Below are 19,122 nucleotides of genomic sequence, written 5' to 3'. Positions count from 1 at the left end.
ACTGCTTCTTTTACTGACTCTGAAACACAATATTGTCCGATATAACATCACCTGTTGAGTGCTTTAAGTTCTACATTCTGCGTAAAGGGTTATACTAAACTCCTAATAATTCAGTCATGGACGCAAAGATTTTCTTTGTTCAGTTTGAGGAGTTCAATAGATAGACAGGTACCATCTGAATGTTGAAGATAGCTGATGACATGGTGTGAGGGGGTGGTTAGGTTAGCTGCTGCTGGGGCTTTGGAAACTGGGTGACTTCATCTCTCTACTCTCTCTGTGTAAAAACATACCAACTTGTGTCTCAACTTTCAATTGAGTGTTGTGTTTCTGGCTAGATCTACCTTTCCTTTGTGCAGCTCTTTCTCTAGAAATACAGTGGGCTTACACAGGCACTGAAACAGCTTGTTTCTCCCACTGACTTGACATTGTTCACTTTAACTATGGCTCTTTCTATAGTTTCTGTGTTTTCATTACTGGTGAGGTAAGTTCACTTTCACTATGAATCTTTCTCTAGTTACTGTGTTTTCATTGCTGGTGAGGAAAGTTCACTTTCACTATGAATCTTTCTCTAGTTACTGTGTTTTCATTGCTGGTGAGGTAGGTTCACTTTCACTATGAATCTTTCTCTAGTTACTGTGTTTTCATTGCTGGTGAGGTAGGTTCACTTTCACTATGACTCTTTCAAAGTGAAGTGCCTTAGTCCGAATGTTTAGCGCCTCGCCGAAGTGAAGCACACCGACAGTCATGTACAGCACTATCAGAACAACAAGAGAGACACAACACTACATGTACAGCACTATCAGAACAACAAAACGCCTAGTAACCCTACATTTAAGTGAGATGTGTGTAGATTATGAAAATGAACTCGCTGAGAAGGTTTAAAGATGGAGCAAAATGTAAGCGGTCCTTTCCTTTATTTTCTTAGTCACCTGTTATAAACTTGTTGAGCAACATTGTGGTGATGATGGAGAGTTTCCCCCTGCTACCTGGGGGTGTTCATTCTGGATCAGACAATTACAGGACTCCAAAAGAAACACCTTTCTATTGGGGGACACAGGGACATGGTAAGTTCTTCAAAATCGCTCACTCGCTCTCTCTCTCACGCACATGCACAGAGTAAGATCATTCAATTAAACCCATGTTCTCCCCATGTTTCCCTTTCCAACAAATGAGGAGCTGCAAAGTCACATGTATACCCCTTTATAATCTCTCCTCTGGGACCTTGATATAGCTTTTTCATGTAATCATATTCTATTCTATTCTACAGTATATTGAGTGTACAACACTTAGTAAGCTTGTTTCATGAAGTAGAAAGGTCATCTGATTCTTCTGTCCTGATGTGTTTTGCATCATTTGTGTCGTAGACTATGAGAATCAGAAAACTTCTTCAGCCATTCTACCTCCTTCACAACTCATAATTGATGAAGAAGACGTTGAAATGCATCAAAAGAACAATACCAGAAATAACTGTCACGGTTGTCGTCGGTGAAGGAGGACCAATACGCAGCAGGTACGTGTATGCTCATCTTGAGAATTTATTAACTTCAAAAAATGAACGTTCAAAATCACAAAACAAAAAGAACGAACGAACAACTACAAACAGTCTGGCTAGCATAGGCTCAACACAGAACAATCACCCACAAATCACAAACACAAACACACCCTAATATATGGGACTCTCAATCAAAGGCAGATAGACAACACCTGCCTTCAACTGAGAGTCCCAACCCCAATTAACCAAACATAGACATACACTCACTAGACTCCACATAGAACTACCTAGACATAAACCAAAACCCGGAAATACTAAACCAAACACCCTTTTAACAAACACACCACCCCAAACCACATAAAACAAATACCCTCTGCCACGCCCTGACCAAACTACAAAACAATTAACTTTATATACTGGCCAGGACGTGACAATAACAAGGTAATGGTATTGAATTGAGTCAAATGATTAGTGAATACAGAAATGCATAAGGTCCTTCATTTTGGCTGACTATAGGGCTTTCTTCTTCTCTCCAGTTTGATCTTAGTAGTGGTTCTCCACCTGTGTGTCTTCACCATGTTTGGAATGCTGCTATTCACAAAGGGAGAGGTACGCAACATCCCCAGTACCTGTTTATTGATTGGATAGTGTGAACATTACTTTAATTGTCACACCCTGACATGTGAGATATGTTTTATTTCCTCTAGTTTGGTTTGGTCAGGGTGTGACATGGGGTGGGCATTCTATGTTTTCTATTTCTTTGTGTTTAGCCGAGTATGGTTCCTAATCTGAGGCAGCTGTCTATCGTTATTGTCACAAAAAGTGCCGTGTTGAATTGACCAAACTGCATGTGAATTGACCAAACTGTATGTGGATACTCATTCTTTTAATGAAAAAACACAAACCATCCACAGGAAAAACCAAACAATAAACGATACTCACGACCAAACAGTGTGGCAGGCTAAACAAGCAGTGCTCACAAACATTTACCCTCAAACACACAGACAAACACACCCTACTAATATAGGACTCCCAATCAAAGGCAACTCAACACACCTGCCTTCAATTGGGAGTCCAATCCCAATTAACTCTACATAGAAAACAAACCTAGAACCTATACCCACAACAAACTAACTAAACCTAGAAATAAATAAACACAGAGCAGTGCCAAAAAACCCCGGAATACATAAATAAAACAACCTACTACCTACACCACCACCCCAAACCATATAAAACAAATACCCTCTGCCACATCCTGACCAAACTCCAACAACAAATAACCCTTAACTGGTCAGGACGTGACAGTTATCTCTGATTGGGAATCATACTTAGGCAGCCTTTTTTCTTCCTTCAGTTGTGGGATCTTGTTTTTGTACAGCTCAGTAAAGCCTGCAGAACATGACATCCGTTTTCCTTTGTTTGTTGTTTTGATTTAGTGATCTGAGTTATAATAAATTATTAATCATGAGCACTTACCACGCTGCACCTTGGTCTCCTCCTTACGGCGATCGTCACAGAAGATCCCACCACAAAAGGACCAAGCAGCGTGGTCAGGAGACATGGATCTGGGAAGACATCCTGGACGGCAAGGGATCCTGGACGTGGGAGGGGATCCAGGCTGGATGGGATCGCCTCCCATGGGAACAGGTGGAGGCAGCGAGAGCAGAGCGGCGACGAGATGAGGAACTAGCACGGCAACGAGGCAAGCACGAGAGGCAGCCACACATTTTTTGGGGGAGGGGCCACACGGGGAGATTGGCTAAATCAGGGTTCAGACCTGAGCCAACTCCCCGTGCTTACCATAGGGAGCAGGTGACCAGTCAGGCACCGAGTTATGCTGTGATGCGCATTCATAGCCCAGTGCGATCTGTGCCAGCGCCCCGCATTTGCCGTGCTAGAGGGGGCATTCAGCCAGGACGGATTGTGCCGGCTCAGCGCTCCTGGTCTCCAGTGCGCCTCCTCGGTCCAAGATATCCTGCGCCAGCTTTACGCACTGTGTCGCAAGTATGCCTTCACAGCCCAGTTCGTCCTGTGCCAGCGCCCCGCACTTGCCGGGCTAAACTGAGCATCCGGCCAGGACGGGTTGTGCCAGCCATACGCTCCAGACCTCCAGTGGGTCTCCACAGCCCAGTATATTCTGCGCCAGTTCTACGCACTGTGTCGCCAGTGCGCCTTCACAGCCCAGTTCGTCCTGTGCCAGCGCCCCGCATTTGCCGGGCTAAAGTAAGCATCCAGCCAGGACGGGTTGTGCCAGCCCTTAGCTCCAGACCTCCAGTGCGCCTCCACAGCCCAGTATACCCTGTGCCTGCTCTGCGCACCCGGTCTCCAGTGCGTCTCCCCAGTTCGGTGAGACCGATTCCAGCTCCACGTAAGAATGTAAATGTAAAAAATGTAAGCCTCCAGAGATGATCCATGGTCCGAAGCCTCCAGTGATGATCCATGGCACGAAGCCTCCAGTGATGATCCATGGCCCGGAGCCTGTAGTGATGATCCATGGCACGAAGCCTCCAGTGATAATCCATGGCACGAAGCCTCCAGTGATAATCCATGCACGAAGCCTCCAGTGATAATCCATGGCCCGGAGCCTCCAGTGATAATCCATGGCACGAAGCCTCCAGTGATGATCCATGGCCCGGAGCCTCCAGTGACGATCCATGGCGCGGAGCCTGTTGTGACGATTCATGGCACGGAGCCTGCAGCGACGGTCCCCGGTCCGGAGCATCCGGCGACAGTCCCCGGTCCGAAACATCTGGCGGACGCGACGGTCCCCGGTCCGGAGCAACCGGCGACGGTCCCCGGTCCGGAGCAACCGGCGACGGTCCCCGGTCCGGAGCAACCGGCGACGGTCCCCGGTCCGGAGCAACCGGCGACGGTCCCCGGTCCGGAGTATCCGGCGACGGTCCCCGGTCCAGAGCATCCGGCGACGGTCTGCAGTCCGGTTCCTCTGAGACGATCTGCGGTCCGGTAATACAAAAGCGAAGGGATCAGCGGGCGGAGCCGCCACCATGGTTAGATTCCCAACCGGACCCTCCCGTATAGGTTCAGGTTTGCGGCCGGGAGTCCGCACCTTTGGGGGGGGGGGGGGGGTACTGTCACGCCATGACCGGGGATAGATGTTATATTTCCTCTAGTTTGGTTAGGTCAGGGTGTGACATGGGGTGGGCATTCTATATATTCTATTTCTTTGTGTTTAGCCGAGTATGGTTCCTAATCAGAGGCAGCTGTCTATTGTTATCTCTGATTGGGAATCATACTTAGGCAGCCCTTTTTCCCTCCTTCAGTTGTGGGATCTTGTTTTTGCACAGCTCAGTAAAGCCTGCAGAACGTGACGTCCGTTTTCCTTTGTTTGTTGTTTTGATTTAGTGTTCTGAGTTATAATAAATTATTAATCATGAGCACTTACCACGCTGCACCTTGGTCTCCTCCATACGACGATCGTCACAATAATGGTATTTTTTTAAGCGTGTAGGCCCTCTGCTAATTTTAGTTGAAGGCCAGTGGCCTTTAGGGGATTTTCAGAAGATTTATTTGATGAGAATATTTGATAATTTTTTTATTTCATCTTTATTTAACCAGGAAGTGCCATTGAGGTCAGAAGACCTCTTTCTCAAGGGAGACCTTGCCAAGAAGGCCAGATCAGTGAAAACACATAGAACATTCTAATCAAAGTGCATAGTCTACATAGCAAGTAGTCATTGTTCTTATGTGATACCTGCTCTGATGTGTCTTGTTCTAGAACCCAGAGAAGAACATGGAATGGGAGTTCTATTTCAAAAACCTCTCTCGGTCTCTTACGTCTCTCTTGGTTCTTCTCACAACTGCTAACAACCCTGACTGTAGGCTTATTCATAACAGGTTTTTCACATGCTAGTGTAGATTTTAATTTATCACTGCTGTAAGTCAAAGTGGATGAGCTTTTCATTTTAAACATGGCATGTTTTTCTCTGCTCTAATGTGATGATGCCAGCTTACACTTTAAACAGAGTTTTCTCTGTCTTCTTCATCCTCTTCAGTGGATTTGGTGTCACGCCCTGACCATAGAGAGCCCTCGGTTCTCTATGGTGTTTAGGTCAGAGCGTGACTAGGGGGGTGTTCTAGTCATTCATTTTCTATGTTGCTGGTTTGTATGGTTCCCAATTAGAGGCAGCTGGTAATCGTTGCCTCTAATTGGGGATCATATTTAGGAAGCCCTATCTCCCACCTGCTTTGTGGGATATTGTTTTGGTTAGTGCTTTTTGCGCTCTGTGTCTGCACGTTTGTTATAGTCGTCGTCGTCGTAAGTGTCACTATTAAATATAATGTGGAACTCTATGCAAGCTGCGTCTTGGTCCACTCATTTCAACAAGCGTGACATTTGGTGAGTTTGTTTCTGTGCCATTGTGTTGATTACAGTAGTATTTAGATATAAATATATTTCAAACTGTTTGAATTGATTCAATCTGTATGTTCAATAAATGCTTACTTTACATGTTATCACTCTATTGTAGGAACATACATCCTGCTGAACTGCTGACTGCCATCATATACAACCAGTTTAGAGGATACTTAGTGGTGAGTAACTGGCTTGTTGTACTTCACAAAGTTTATAAATATTTAGGTAAGTGGGAAGGGAGTGTTGTCAGTGGGTGGCCAATTTCCCATAGGTATGTGAGTAGTATTGATCATGATAACATGAATGGTCAGTGTCTCCTGACCCCTCCTGTCTCAGCCTCCAGGATTTATGCTGCAGTAGTTTGTCGGGGGGGCTAGGGTCAGACTGTTATATCTGGAGTATTTCTCCTGTCTTATCCTGTGTTTTGTGTGAATATAAGAATGCTCTCAAATTCTCTCTCTCTTTTTTACTCTCACTTTTTCTCTTTTGCTCACTCTTTTTCTCTTTCTTTCACTCTCTTGGAGGACCTGAACACAAGGAACATGCCTCAGGACTACCTGGACTGATTCCTTGCTGTCCCCAGTCCACCTGGCCGTGCTGCTGCTCCAGTTTCAACTGTTCTGCCTGTGGCTATGGAACCCTGACCTGTTCTCCGGACGTGCTACCTGTTCCAGACCTGCTGTTTTCAACTCTCTAGAGACAGCAGGAGCGGTTGAGATACTCTGAATGATCGGTTATGAAAAGCCAACTGACATTTACTCCTGAGGTGCTGACTTGTTGCACCCTCGACAACCACTGTGATTATTATTATTTGACCCTGCTGGTCATCTATTAACATTTGAACATCTTGGCCATGTTCTGTTATAATCTCCACCCTGCACAGCCAGAAGAGGACTGGCTACCCCTCATAGCTTGGTTCCTCTCTAGCTTTCTTCCTAGGTTCTGGCCTTTCTAGGGAGTTTTTCCTAGCCACTGTGCTTCTACACCTGCATTGCTTGCTGTTTGGGGTTTTAGGCTGAGTTTCTGTACAGCACTTTGTGACATCATCTGATGTAAGAAGGGCTTTATAAATTTGATTGATAACCCTTTATTTAGCAGATGTCAATCCAGACATCCATCCTGAGGAGGAGTTTGGGAGTCAGGGCAGCTTTTGAGCTGCTGCACTTTCAGAGCTAGGAACCTACCTTCTCTGAGGATGATACCGTGTTTATTTTATTAATATACAACAGCAAAATGGTGGAGCGCTTACTGTATGTATAAAATAATATCGACTGTGTTCCAGTTGAGTGTATTATGGTCCAGACAGTCTTGAAGGTGATGAGGAGAGTTCAGATGAAAGGTTATTACAGAGATGCCATCATGAAGGTGAGATGGTTCCCGCCTTACCTGAAACAACATACTGTAATACATAGCGTTAAAAAACGTTGTTTTATGAAGTTACAATCACGTTTTCTGAATTATGAACACTTTTGGTATGTCAAAAAGACAGACTTTCATCATTTACCTTTGTGCTTGCATTTGCAACGGAAGCAAAAATTTGGAAAGAAGCAAACCTGAAAAGTTATTGTGAAAGGAGATTGAACAGGATATTGAAGTATTTGTTTTCCTCTGTAGCATCCTACATTGTATGAGTACTCGTCTAAGTTCCTGTGCAAGGTTCAGTATATGTTTAGTCAGCATTATGTCACTGTGGTGGGGAATGCTGTGGCCCTGGCCAATGTTGTCTGCATCTGTGTTCACTATGTCACAATATTTTATGAATTAACTTAAATGTTTGTTTCTGCTTGATCCTAACAGCTCTTAGTTACGACACTAGCCTGGAATCCTAACTGACATGCTTTGTTTCACCATAACAATATTGAAACAGAGCTTATCAGTTAAGATTCCAGGCTACTTATTCACAGTAATATTGTTGATAGAAGGTACAAAGCATAGTGGTGTAAATTCACTAAAGTATCTCTATGTAGGCCTGTTTATACTGTAAGTCATTTGACAACTTAAAAGGAGGGCTCGTCCGGGATTTGAACCCGGGACCTCTCGCACCCTAAGCGAGAATCATACCCCTAGACCAACGAGCCTGTCATAGTGTCAACAACCAAGAGTTTAAATTCCACTGCATGCCACATGTATAAGGAATTCCTGGCAAGTCAATGCTGTTGCATGCTCAGTAAAACTGCTCAGAGACTCCCACCTAGTGGCTGTTCTAGACTCTGCACAGACATGTTGATCAAATGGATGAGTTGGGAGCAATCACGTTTCCTGTTTCCGGTCACAACTTGCAGACTTGTTTACGCTGCTGTGCGTTTTGTTGCCGATCTTACTTTGCTACCTGACGGTTTTTTACTTTTTCATTACCGTATATTTTTACTTTTTCCCTCACTCAACTTTTTTCATTCAACTTTTTCACCCCGGAGGTTTTATCTGGACATGGTTCGTCAGGACTTCAAACAGCCGAAGCTAAGTAACATTAACATGATGCCTTCTAATTGCAGTCGTTGTACTTATAATATACAGGAGAACGATCGCCTTACGGCAAGGATAGCTGTGCTGCAAGCCCAGCTTCAGACGCGATCGTTAGGCAAGGGTAATTTCAGTGTAGGAAAGGATGAAACAGCGTCTGTGCCACCAGTAAGTACAGATAGTAACGTTAGTATAAACCCCCTCGCACGGTCCCCGCAGCCGGACATCTTTCTCATGGCTTCTGGAGGGAAACGCTGTAGGAATGCTCAACCGGTGTCGCTTATTCAGCCGACAGAAACTTTCAACCGGTTCTCCCCATTAAGCGAGTCGGAGTCGGAGGCCGAGACTTCTCTGGTCTCTACTCATCCCGTTGTGGGGTCTGAGACGCCGACGGCTCCCACCATTAGCTCTGACAAATTGAAAACCCTAGTCATTGGCGACTCCATTACCCGCAGTATTAGACTTAAAACTAATCATCCAGCCATCATACACTGTTTACCAGGGGGTAGGGCTACCGACGTTAAGGCTAATCTAAAGACGGTGCTGGCTAAAGCTAAAACTGGCGAGTGTAGAGAGTATAGAGATATTGTTATCCACGTCGGCACCAACGATGTTAGGATGAAACAGTCAGAGGTCACCAAGCGCAACATAGCTTCAGCGTGTAAATCAGCTAGAAAGATGTGTCGGCATCGATTAATTGTCTCTGGCCCCCTCCCAGTTAGGGGGAGTGATGAGCTCTACAGCAGAGTCTCACAACTCAATCGCTGGTTGAAAACTGTTTTCTGCCCCTCCCAAAAGATAGAATTTGTAGATAATTGGCCCTCTTTCTGGGACTCACCCACAAACAGGACCAAGCCTGGCCTGTTGAGGAGTGACGGACTCCATCCTAGCTGGAGGGGTGCTCTCATCTTATCTACGAACATAGACAGGGCTCTAACTCCTCTAGCTCCACAATGAAATAGGGTGCAGGCCAGGCAGCAGGCTGTTAGCCAGCCTGCCAGCTTGTTGGAGTCTGCCACTAGCACAGTCAGCGTAGTCAGCTCAGCTTTCCCCATTGAGACCGTGTCTGTGCCTCGATCTAGGTTGGGCAAAATTAAAAATGGCGGTGTTCGCTTTAGCAATCTCACTAGTATAAAGACCTCCTCCATTCCTGCCATTATTGAAAGAGATTGTGATACCTCACATCTCAAAATTGGGTTACTTAATGTTAGATCCCTCACTTCCAAGGCAGTTATAGTCAATGAACTAATCACTGATAATAATCTTGATGTGATTGGCCTGACTGAAACATGGCTTAAGCCTGATGAATTTACTGTGTTAAATGAGGCCTCACCCCCTGGTTACACTAGTGACCATACCCCCCGTGCATCCGGCAAAGGCGGAGGTGTTGCTAACATTTACGATAGAAAATTTCAATTTACAAAAAAGAAAACTATGACGTTTTCGTCTTTTGAGCTTCTAGTCATGAAATCTATGCAGCCTACTCACTCACTTTTTATAGCTACTGTTTACAGGCCTCCTGGGCCATATGCAGTGTTCCTCACTGAGTTCCCTGAATTCCTATCGGATCTTGTAGTCATAGCAGATAATATTCTAATTTTTGGTGACTTTAACATTCACATGGAAAAGTCCACAGACCCACTCCAAAAGGCTTTCGGAGCCATCATCGACTCAGTGGGTTTTGTCCAACATGTCTCTGGACCTACTCACTGCCACAGTCATACTCTGGACCTAGTTTTGTCCCGTGGAATAAATGTTGTGGATCTTAATGTTTTTCCTCATAATCCTGGACTATCGGACCACCATTTTATTACGTTTGCAATTGCAACAAATAATCTGCTCAGACCCCAACCAAGGAGCATTAAAAGTCGTGCTATAAATTCTCAGACAACCCAAAGATTCCTTGATGCCCTTCCAGACTGCCTCTGCCTACCCAAGGACGTCAGAGGACAAAAATCAGTTAACCACCTAACCGAGGAACTCAATTTAACCTTGCGCAATACCCTAGATGCAGTTGCACCCCTAAAAACTAAAAACATCTGTCATAAGAAACTAGCTCCCTGGTATACAGAAAATACACGAGCTCTGAAGCAAGCTTCCAGAAAATTGGAACGGAAATGGCGCCACACCAAACTGGAAGTCTTCCGACTAGCTTGGAAAGACAGTACCGTGCAGTATCGAAGAGCCCTCACTGCTGCTCGATCATCCTATCTTTCCAACTTAATTGAGGAAAATAAGAACAATCCGAAATTTCTTTTTGATACTGTCGCAAAGCTAACTAAAAAGCAGCCTTCGCAAATGGAGGATGGCTTTCACTTCAGCAGTAATAAATTTATGAACTTCTTTGAGGAAAAGATCATGATCATTAGAAAGCAAATTACAGACTCCTCTTTAAATCTGGGTATTCCTCCAAAGCTCCATTGTCCTGAGTCTACACAACTCTGCCAGGACCTAGGATCAAGGGAGATACTAAAGTGTTTTAGTACTATATCTCTTGACACAATGATGAAAATAATCATGGCCTCCAAACCCTCAAGCTGCATACTGGACCCTATTCCAACTAAACTACTGAAAGAGCTGCTTCCTGTGCTTGGCCCTCCTATGTTGAACATAATAAACGGCTCTCTATCCACTGGATGTGTACCAAGCTCACTAAAAGTGGCAGTAATAAAGCCTCTCTTGAAAAAGCCGAATCTTGATCCAGAAATTATAAAAAACTTTCGGCCTATATCGAATCTTCCATTACTCTCAAAAATTTTAGAAAAAGCTGTTGCACAGCAACTCACTGCCTTCCTGAAGACAAACAATGTATACGAAACGCTTCAGTCTGGTTTTAGACCCCATCATAGCGCTGAGACTGCACTTGTGAAGGTGGTAAATGACCTTTTAATGACGTCAGACCGAGTCTCTGCATCTGTCCTCGTGCTCCTAGATCTTAGTGCCGCTTTTGATACCATCAATCACCACATTCTTTTGGAGAGATTGGAAACCCAAATTGGTATACATGGACAAGTTCTGGCCTGGTTTAGATCTTATCTGTCGGAAAGATATCAGTTTGTCTCTGTGAATGGTTTGTCCTCTGACAAAACCTCTGTTCCTCAAGGTTCCGTTTTAGGACCACTATTGTTTTCACTATATATTTTACCTCTTGGGGATGTCATTCGAAAACATAATGTTAAATTTCACTGCTATGCGGACGACACACAGCTGTACATTTCAATGAAACATGGTGAAGCCCCAAAATTGCCCTCGCTAGAAGCCTGTGTTTCAGACATAAAGAAGTGGATGGCTGCAAACTTTCTACTTTTAAACTCGGACAAAACAGAGATGCTTGTTCTAGGTCCCAAGAAACAAAGAGATCTTCTGTTGAATCTGACAATTAATCTGGATGGTTGTACAGTCGTCTCAAATAAAACTGTGAAGGACCTCGGCGTTACTCTGGACCCTGATCTCTCTTTTGAAGAACATATCAAGACTGTTTCAAGGACAGCTTTTTTCCATCTACGTAACATTGCAAAAATCAGAAATTTTCTGTCCAAAAATGACGCAGAAAAATTAATCCATGCTTTTGTTACTTCTAGGCTGGACTACTGCAATGCTCTACTTTCCGGCTACCCGGATAAAGCACTAAATAAACTTCAGTTAGTGCTAAATACGGCTGCTAGAATCCTGACTAGAACCAAAAAATTTGATCACATTACTCCAGTGCTAGCCTCCCTACACTGGCTTCCTGTTAAGGCAAGGGCTGATTTCAAGGTTTTACTGCTAACCTACAAAGCATTACATGGGCTTGCTCCTACCTATCTTTCCGATTTGGTCCTGCCGTACATACCTACACGTACGCTACGGTCACAAGACGCAGGCCTCCTAATTGTCCCTAGAATTTCTAAGCAAACGGCTGGAGGTAGGCCTTCTCCTATAGAGCTCAATTTTTATGGAATGGTCTGCCTACCAATGTGAGAGACGCAGACTCAGTCTCAACCTTTAAGTCTTTACTGAAGACTTATCTCTTCAGTAGGTCCTATGATTAAGTATAGTCTGGCCCAGGAGTGTGAAGGTGAACGGAAAGGCTGGAGCAACGAACCGCCCTTGCTGTCTCTGCCTTGCCGGTTCCCCTCTTTCCACTGGGATTCTCTGCCTCTAACCCTTTTACAGGGGCTGAGTCACTGGCTTACTGGTGTTCTTCCATGCTGTCCATGGGAGGGGTGCGTCACTTGAGTGGGTTGAGTCACTGACGTGGTCTTCCTGTCTGGGTTGGTGCCCCCCCTTGGGTTGTGCCATGGCGGAGATCGTTGTGGGCTATACTCGGCCTTGTCTTAGGACGGTAAGTTGGTGGTTGGAGACATCCCTCTAGTGGTGTGGGGGCTGTGCTTTGGCAAAGTGGGTGGGGTTATATCCTGCCTGTTTGGCCCTGTCCGGGGGTATCATCGGATGGGGCCACAGTGTCTTCTGATCCCTCCTGTCTCAGCCTCCAGTATTTATGCTGCAGTAGTTTATGTGTCGGGGGGCTAGGGTCAGTCTGTTACATCTGGAGTATTTCTCTTGTCTTATCCGGTGTCCTGTGTGAATTTAAATATGCTCTCTCTAATTCTCTCTTTCTCTCTTTCTGTCTTTCTCTCGGAGGACCTGAGCCCTAGGACCATGCCTCAGGACTACCTGGTATGATGACTCCTTGCTGTCCCCAGTCCACCTGGCCGTGCTGCTGCTCCAGTTTCAACTGTTCTGCCTGCGGCTATGGAACCCTGACCTGTTCACCGGACGTGCTTGTTGCACCCTCGACAACTACTATGATTATTATTATTTGACCATGCTGGTCATTTATGAACATTTTAACATTTTAACATCTTGACCATGTTCTGTTATAATATTCACCCTGCACAGCCAGAAGAGGACTGGCCACCCCTCATAGCCTGGTTCCTCTCTAGGTTTCTTCCTAGGTTTTTGGCCTTTCTAGGGAGTTTTTCCTAGGGAGTTTTTCCTAGCCACCGTGCTTCTTTCACATGCTTTGCTTGCTGTTTGGGGTTTTAGGCTGGGTTTCTGTACAGCACTTTGAGATATCAGCTGATGTACGAAGGGCTATATAAAAATAAATTTGATTTGATCAGCCATTGAAGAAGACAATTGACTACTTTAAAATGGAGATAGCATGGGCAGAGCCATTGAGGCTGTCACAGACACAAAGATAAGTCCTATCTATCTCTGTTGATCATTCAATTGGAAAGGCAGTAGATATAGGCCCTGACCCATTTTGTTCACCTTCTCTGCATTTGATGTCTCTGGTCTAAAAATGAGTGTTTCTTCCGAATTTGCAGGGGTGCATTGTATCCCATTTTTAGAAAATGTGTAAGGTCAAAGGTCATGTACAGTATATGCATGTATTAAGTCTACTGTATATGTATCTAAGCATCATCAATGTTCCTCCAGATTCTCCTGGTGATTGACTGTGAGTAGAATCTCTGAACGAGACAACTACTATTTAGAGGCTCAACATTTAAGACCATTTGAATGTAAAATGTACTACAAGTAGTATTTACAAGTGGACATTAGTTACTGTACCTGCAGTGCACTGCCGACATGACTGACTCATGTATAGCAGGTAAGGGTCTTGCACAGTTTGTGTCAATAGCTCACAGACTTTATATGTATCTCTGTCACAGGAGGTTGGTGGCACTTTAATTGGGAGGACCAGCCCGTGGTTATGCCTAGAGGGGAATCGGTGGAATGGTATCAAACAGATGGTTTGATGCCATTCCATTTGCTCCGTTCCAGCCATTATGATGAACCGTTCTCCCCTCAGCAGCCTCCACTGATCTGTGTTTTTTCAGACAATCAACTGTTTCTTCATCCTTTACTACCTGCTGGAGATGGCGCTGAAGGTGGTAGCATTTGGCTGGACAGGATATGTGTCCTATGGGAGTAACGTATTTGATGGATCTCTCACAGTTCTTTCACTGGTAGGTGCAGTTCAGTATTACATACTGTATGTAAGGATAATGCAGGGTCCATTTTGAAGCATGGGCAATTTAGAAAAGATTCTAGTTGATGTATCTATATTACCGTCTGTCACACAATTCAAAGTCACTCGTTGAAATTACGACACTGTACATTATATTCCATACTGACTGGATATTGTTTTATATCTCTGTTTTACCAAAGGGCCTACCGATATCCATATTTGCTACTTACAGCCTACCATTTTCCTATTGGTAAGATTTTTCTCCCCACTTTGTTTGCGATCTTTCAATAAACCAATAACTCACTTAGGACAACCCTAAATACATCAATCAAATAATTTCTCAAAAGGTGGGCTCATCTGGGATTTAAACCCAGGACGACTCACACCCTAAGCGAGAAGCATACCCTTAAACCAACAAGTCTGCTTAGGGAAACCCACCCTATCGTTACAATTTTCCCATCCCCTTCTCCTCATAAGCCTGTGAGTGAACTTCCAGAATCTGTGATGTGGCAGGTTTTTGCTATTAGACTGCCCTCTAGTGGTAACTGACACTTTTAGGAAGTTTTACAAACACTGAGCGCACAAAACATTAGGAACACCTGCTCATTCCATGACATAGACTTACCAGGTCTGTTATAGACTGTATGTAGTCTGTCATATAGACTGTGTGTAGTCTGTAAGTCATTTGACTTCTTAAAAGGAGGTCTCGTCCGGGATTTGTATCACATCCGGCCGTGATTGGGAGTCGCATTGGGCGGTGCACAATTGGCCCAGCGTCGTCCGGGTTTGGTCAGGGTATGCCGTCATTGTAAATAAGAATTTGTTCTTAAATGACTTGCCTAGTTAAATAAAGGTTACATAAAAGATCAAATAAATAGTCTGTGTACAAAACATTATGAACACCTGCTCTTTCCATGACACAGACTGATTAGGTGAATCCAGCTGAAGTCTATCATCCCGTATTGATGTCAGCTGTTAAATTCAGTACAATCAGTGTAGATGAAGGGGAGGAGACAGGTTAAAGAAGGATTTTTAAGCCTTGACATGTATTCTGTATGTGTGCCATTCAGAGGGTGAATGGACAAGATAAAATATTGAAGTGCCTTTGAATGGGGTATGATAGTAGGTGCCAGGCGCACCGGTCTGAGTGTGTCAAGATCTGCAACTCTGCTATTTTGTTCACTCTCAATAGTTTCCCGTGTGTATCAAGAATGGTCCACCACCCAAAGGACATCCAACCAACTTGACACAACTGTAGGAAGCATTGGAGTCAACATGGGACAGCATCCCTGTGGAACACTTTAGACACCCTGTAGAGTCCATGCCCCTGACGAATTGAGGCTTTTCTGAAGGCAAAAGGGAATGCAACTCAATATTAGGAAGGTGTTCCTGTTGTTTAGTACACTCAGTGTACAGTACATTGTCAGATTTGCAAATAAAACTACAGTCTGCTCCACCTACCCAAATAGACTATTATTATCTTGGATAGTACATTGAGCCTGTAGTGTTCAGAAAAGCAGGGCTCGTCCGGGATTTGAACCCGGGACCTCTCGCACCCAATGCGAGAATCATACCCCTAGACCAACGAGCCTTGTTGAAGGAATGGTGAACACAGACTCCCTTTCTACCCTGTCACTGATGTCAAGCGTGTGTGAAATCTGAGGTGTGTCCTTAGTGAAACTTTGTTACTTTACTCACCTCTAGTGGTGATTTATACAGCATCATCACTATAGTAAAGTTCTGACCTGTTGAAAACATTACATTTGTCAGATTAACGAGGCCATATATCTTATTATATATTTATATTTTTGTCTATGCTGTATAGCTCAATAATATCTTGCCCAAGGCATATTCAACACAAATGAGCTGAAATATTCAGTAGAACTATAACCATACCACAACATATTCCAGAACACTTTACTTGACCCCTTTGTCATAAGTCATGAGGGCTACATAACACTGTCAAAACCAGTACATAACAGAAGTCATAGCAGAGCTCTCTGACTAAACTGTATCACAGGATCCCAGACCATGGAGGTCTGACGTCACTCTGGGAGATGGTCCGTCTGGTCAAGATACTGAGTGTATTCCACTTCCTGAGGTTCATCCCCAACATTAAGGTAACTTCTCTGAAAAACAACTGTCTTTGGAGTCCAGCCCTGCCTCATTGTAACAACTGCTGATTTCTGTTAGAATAGATGTATAACATTTGATTGTCATCAGTTCCCCCTAATCATTTTGTCATATTCCTTTAAAGCTCATGGCTCTGTTTGCCAGCAGCATGGTTGACCTGGTGAAAAGCCTCAGAGCCTCTTCCGGTATATTAGTGGTGAGAAACCCAAGTGGTTGTTTTGTTTGGGTAGTTTTTTTGTGTGTAGTAGAGACAGAGCTGTTAAACTGGTACGATTGTAAAGAAGTGCTGTCTTTGTTTGCAGGTGGTTTATTATGTATTTGCTGTGGTTGGGGTCTGGTTGTTCTAAGGCTCTATCATAGCACCTGCTAGTAACCTGAGGTATGAAGACAATATGATGTCTCAGAAATCACAGCTTTTAATCGAGCATCAACAATAAACTACCTATTTCCTATAAACAACCTATTTCCTGCCTAAATGTATTATCTATTTCTTACAGCACTACCGCCGACCCCAGAATCATGACAATGACTGTAAACAAAACTCTACATTGTGGTTCTTATGAACAGCTTGGCTACCGGTCAAACAACTTTGATGACTTTGCAGTGAGTATGACTAAACTTAAGTTACCATAAAATCTAAAGGAACAAACATATGGTGTACAAAACATTAGGAACACCTTCCTAATATTGAGTTGCACCACCTTTTACCATCAGAACAGTTCGTCGGGGCATGGACTCCACAAGGTGTCGAAAGCGTTCCACAGGGATTCTGGCCCATGTTGACTCCAATACTTCCCACAGTTGGGACAAATTAAATCAAATGTATTTATAAAATAATTTTTACATCAGCAGATGTCACAAAGTGCTTACACAGAAACCTAACATAAACCTTCAGAGAGCAAATAATGCAGATGTAGAAGCACGGTGGCTAGGAAAAACTCCCTAGAAAGGCAGGAACCTAGAGAGAAACCTAGAGAGGAACCAGGCACTGAGGGCTGTGCCGGGTGGAGATAAGAGTACATTTCCATAAGGCCAGATCATTCTTCAAGATGTTCAAACGTCCATAGATGACCAGCATGGTCAAATAATCATCACTGTGGTTGTAGAGGGTGCAACAGGTCAGCACTCAAAGGCTGAGACAGCAGGTGCTGTAGGGAGAGAGAGGGAGAGAGAAAGAGAGGGTGGAAACCAGCAGGTCTGGGACAAGGTAGCATGTCCGGTGAACAGGTCAGGGTTCCATTGCCGCAGGCAGAACAGTTGAAACTAGATCAGCAGCATGACAAGGTAGCGTGTCTGGTGAAAAGGTCAGGGTTCCATAGCCACAGGAAGTTGGCTGGATGTCCTTTAGGTGGTGGACCAGTCTTAACCTCTCCAGCGTCTCGTCCCGTATGCGGGATCAAAATCCAGCGAAAACTCCTAGCGACAATAGCATAACGAAATTTAATATATATATTTTTTCAAATATAGGACTGTCTCATATCATTTTATAGATACACCTCTCCTGAATCGACCCACGTCGTCGGATTTCAAAAAGGTTTTACAGGAAAAGCAAATCATTAGATTATGTTAGAGGAGTCCATCGTAAAAGCAGCAACATAGCCATTTTCCGACCAACCACATGCATCACAAATAACCAAAAAACAGCTAAATGCAGCACTAACCTTTTACAAACTTCATCAGATGACACACCTAGGACATCATGTTACACAATGCATGCATTCTTTTGTTCAATAAAGTTCATATTTATATATGAAAACAGCATTTTACATCGGCGTCTGACGTTGACTAACTATTTTCCCGTCAAATGCATCCGATGAAACAGAGCTACAATTTACTGAATTACTATTCGAAAACATTTTTAAAATGTAATATTGTCATTCTAAGATTTATAGATGAATATCTCTTGAAAGCACCTGTCATACCAGATTTAAAATAACTTTACTGGGTAATCACACTTAGCGATAAAAGGGGATGCGATACTCAGAAAATGAGCTAGTAAACCGAGCTCGGCGCCATCTTGGAACAATCGCATATCACATCTAATCTTGTATAATATTGTCAATAATCGCTTACCTTTAGTTGTCTTCAGAAAGCACTTCCAGGAATCCCAGGTCCACAACAGATGTATTTTCGGTCAAAAAAGTCCATTCTTTATGTTCCATTAGCTTGCTGTTGTTAGCGTGTCTGAATGCTGTATCCAAATGCTCTACCGGGCGCGGGACAGCCGTTTCGAAATAAAACATTTTTTTCCCATTTAGGTTCGTTCAAACATGTCAAACGTTGTATAACATAAATCTTCAGGGCCTGTTTCAACAAGAGAGCCAATAAGATTCGAGGGGGACGATTGTATTGTGTTTCAAAACGTTTCCAAAGGTGGGGGTAGACAGGGCCGCCGGCGTCATAATGGTGATGGCCCTCCCCCTGTGACCAATTTCCAACGCGTCTCATTCACTGAGTTTCGACAGTAGAAGGCTCAAAACACTTTGTAAAGACTGGGGACATCTTGTGGAAGCAATAGGAAGTGCTCAATGAACGATAGCTCACGGTGTGAATAATAGGCAACGACGTGAAGTTGAGTCCACAATTCAGAATTCCACTTCCTGTTTCAATCGGTCTCGGGGTTTTGACTGCCATATGAGTTCTGTTATACTCACAGACACCATTCAAACAGTTTTAGAAACTTTAGGGTGTTTTCTATCCACAGGTATT

General features: G+C 44.0%; 2 non-coding genes and 2 pseudogenes across 2 annotated transcripts; 2 read left to right on the top strand and 2 right to left on the bottom strand.

Moving 5' to 3' along the window:
* The first annotated feature begins 1,288 nt into the window (after positions 1-1,288).
* On the top strand, positions 1,289-7,556 carry LOC106561630 (two pore channel protein 2-like; annotated as a pseudogene).
* The window catches only part of LOC145858559 (two pore channel protein 2-like), a 33,312-nt pseudogene continuing 21,347 nt past the window's right edge, over positions 7,158-19,122 (top strand).
* Positions 7,871-7,942, bottom strand: trnap-agg (transfer RNA proline (anticodon AGG)). Its single transcript has one exon. It is a non-coding gene; the product is annotated as a tRNA-Pro (tRNA).
* trnap-ugg (transfer RNA proline (anticodon UGG)) lies at positions 15,800-15,871 on the bottom strand. The gene has a single exon. It is a non-coding gene; the product is annotated as a tRNA-Pro (tRNA).

Source organism: Salmo salar, chromosome 10 (genome assembly GCF_965601325.2).
Source record: "Salmo salar chromosome 10, fSalSal1, whole genome shotgun sequence".
Classification (NCBI taxonomy): Eukaryota; Metazoa; Chordata; class Actinopteri; order Salmoniformes; family Salmonidae; genus Salmo; species Salmo salar.
The sequence above is the reverse complement of the archived record's forward strand: the minus strand, read 5'-3'. Positions and strand labels throughout refer to the sequence as shown.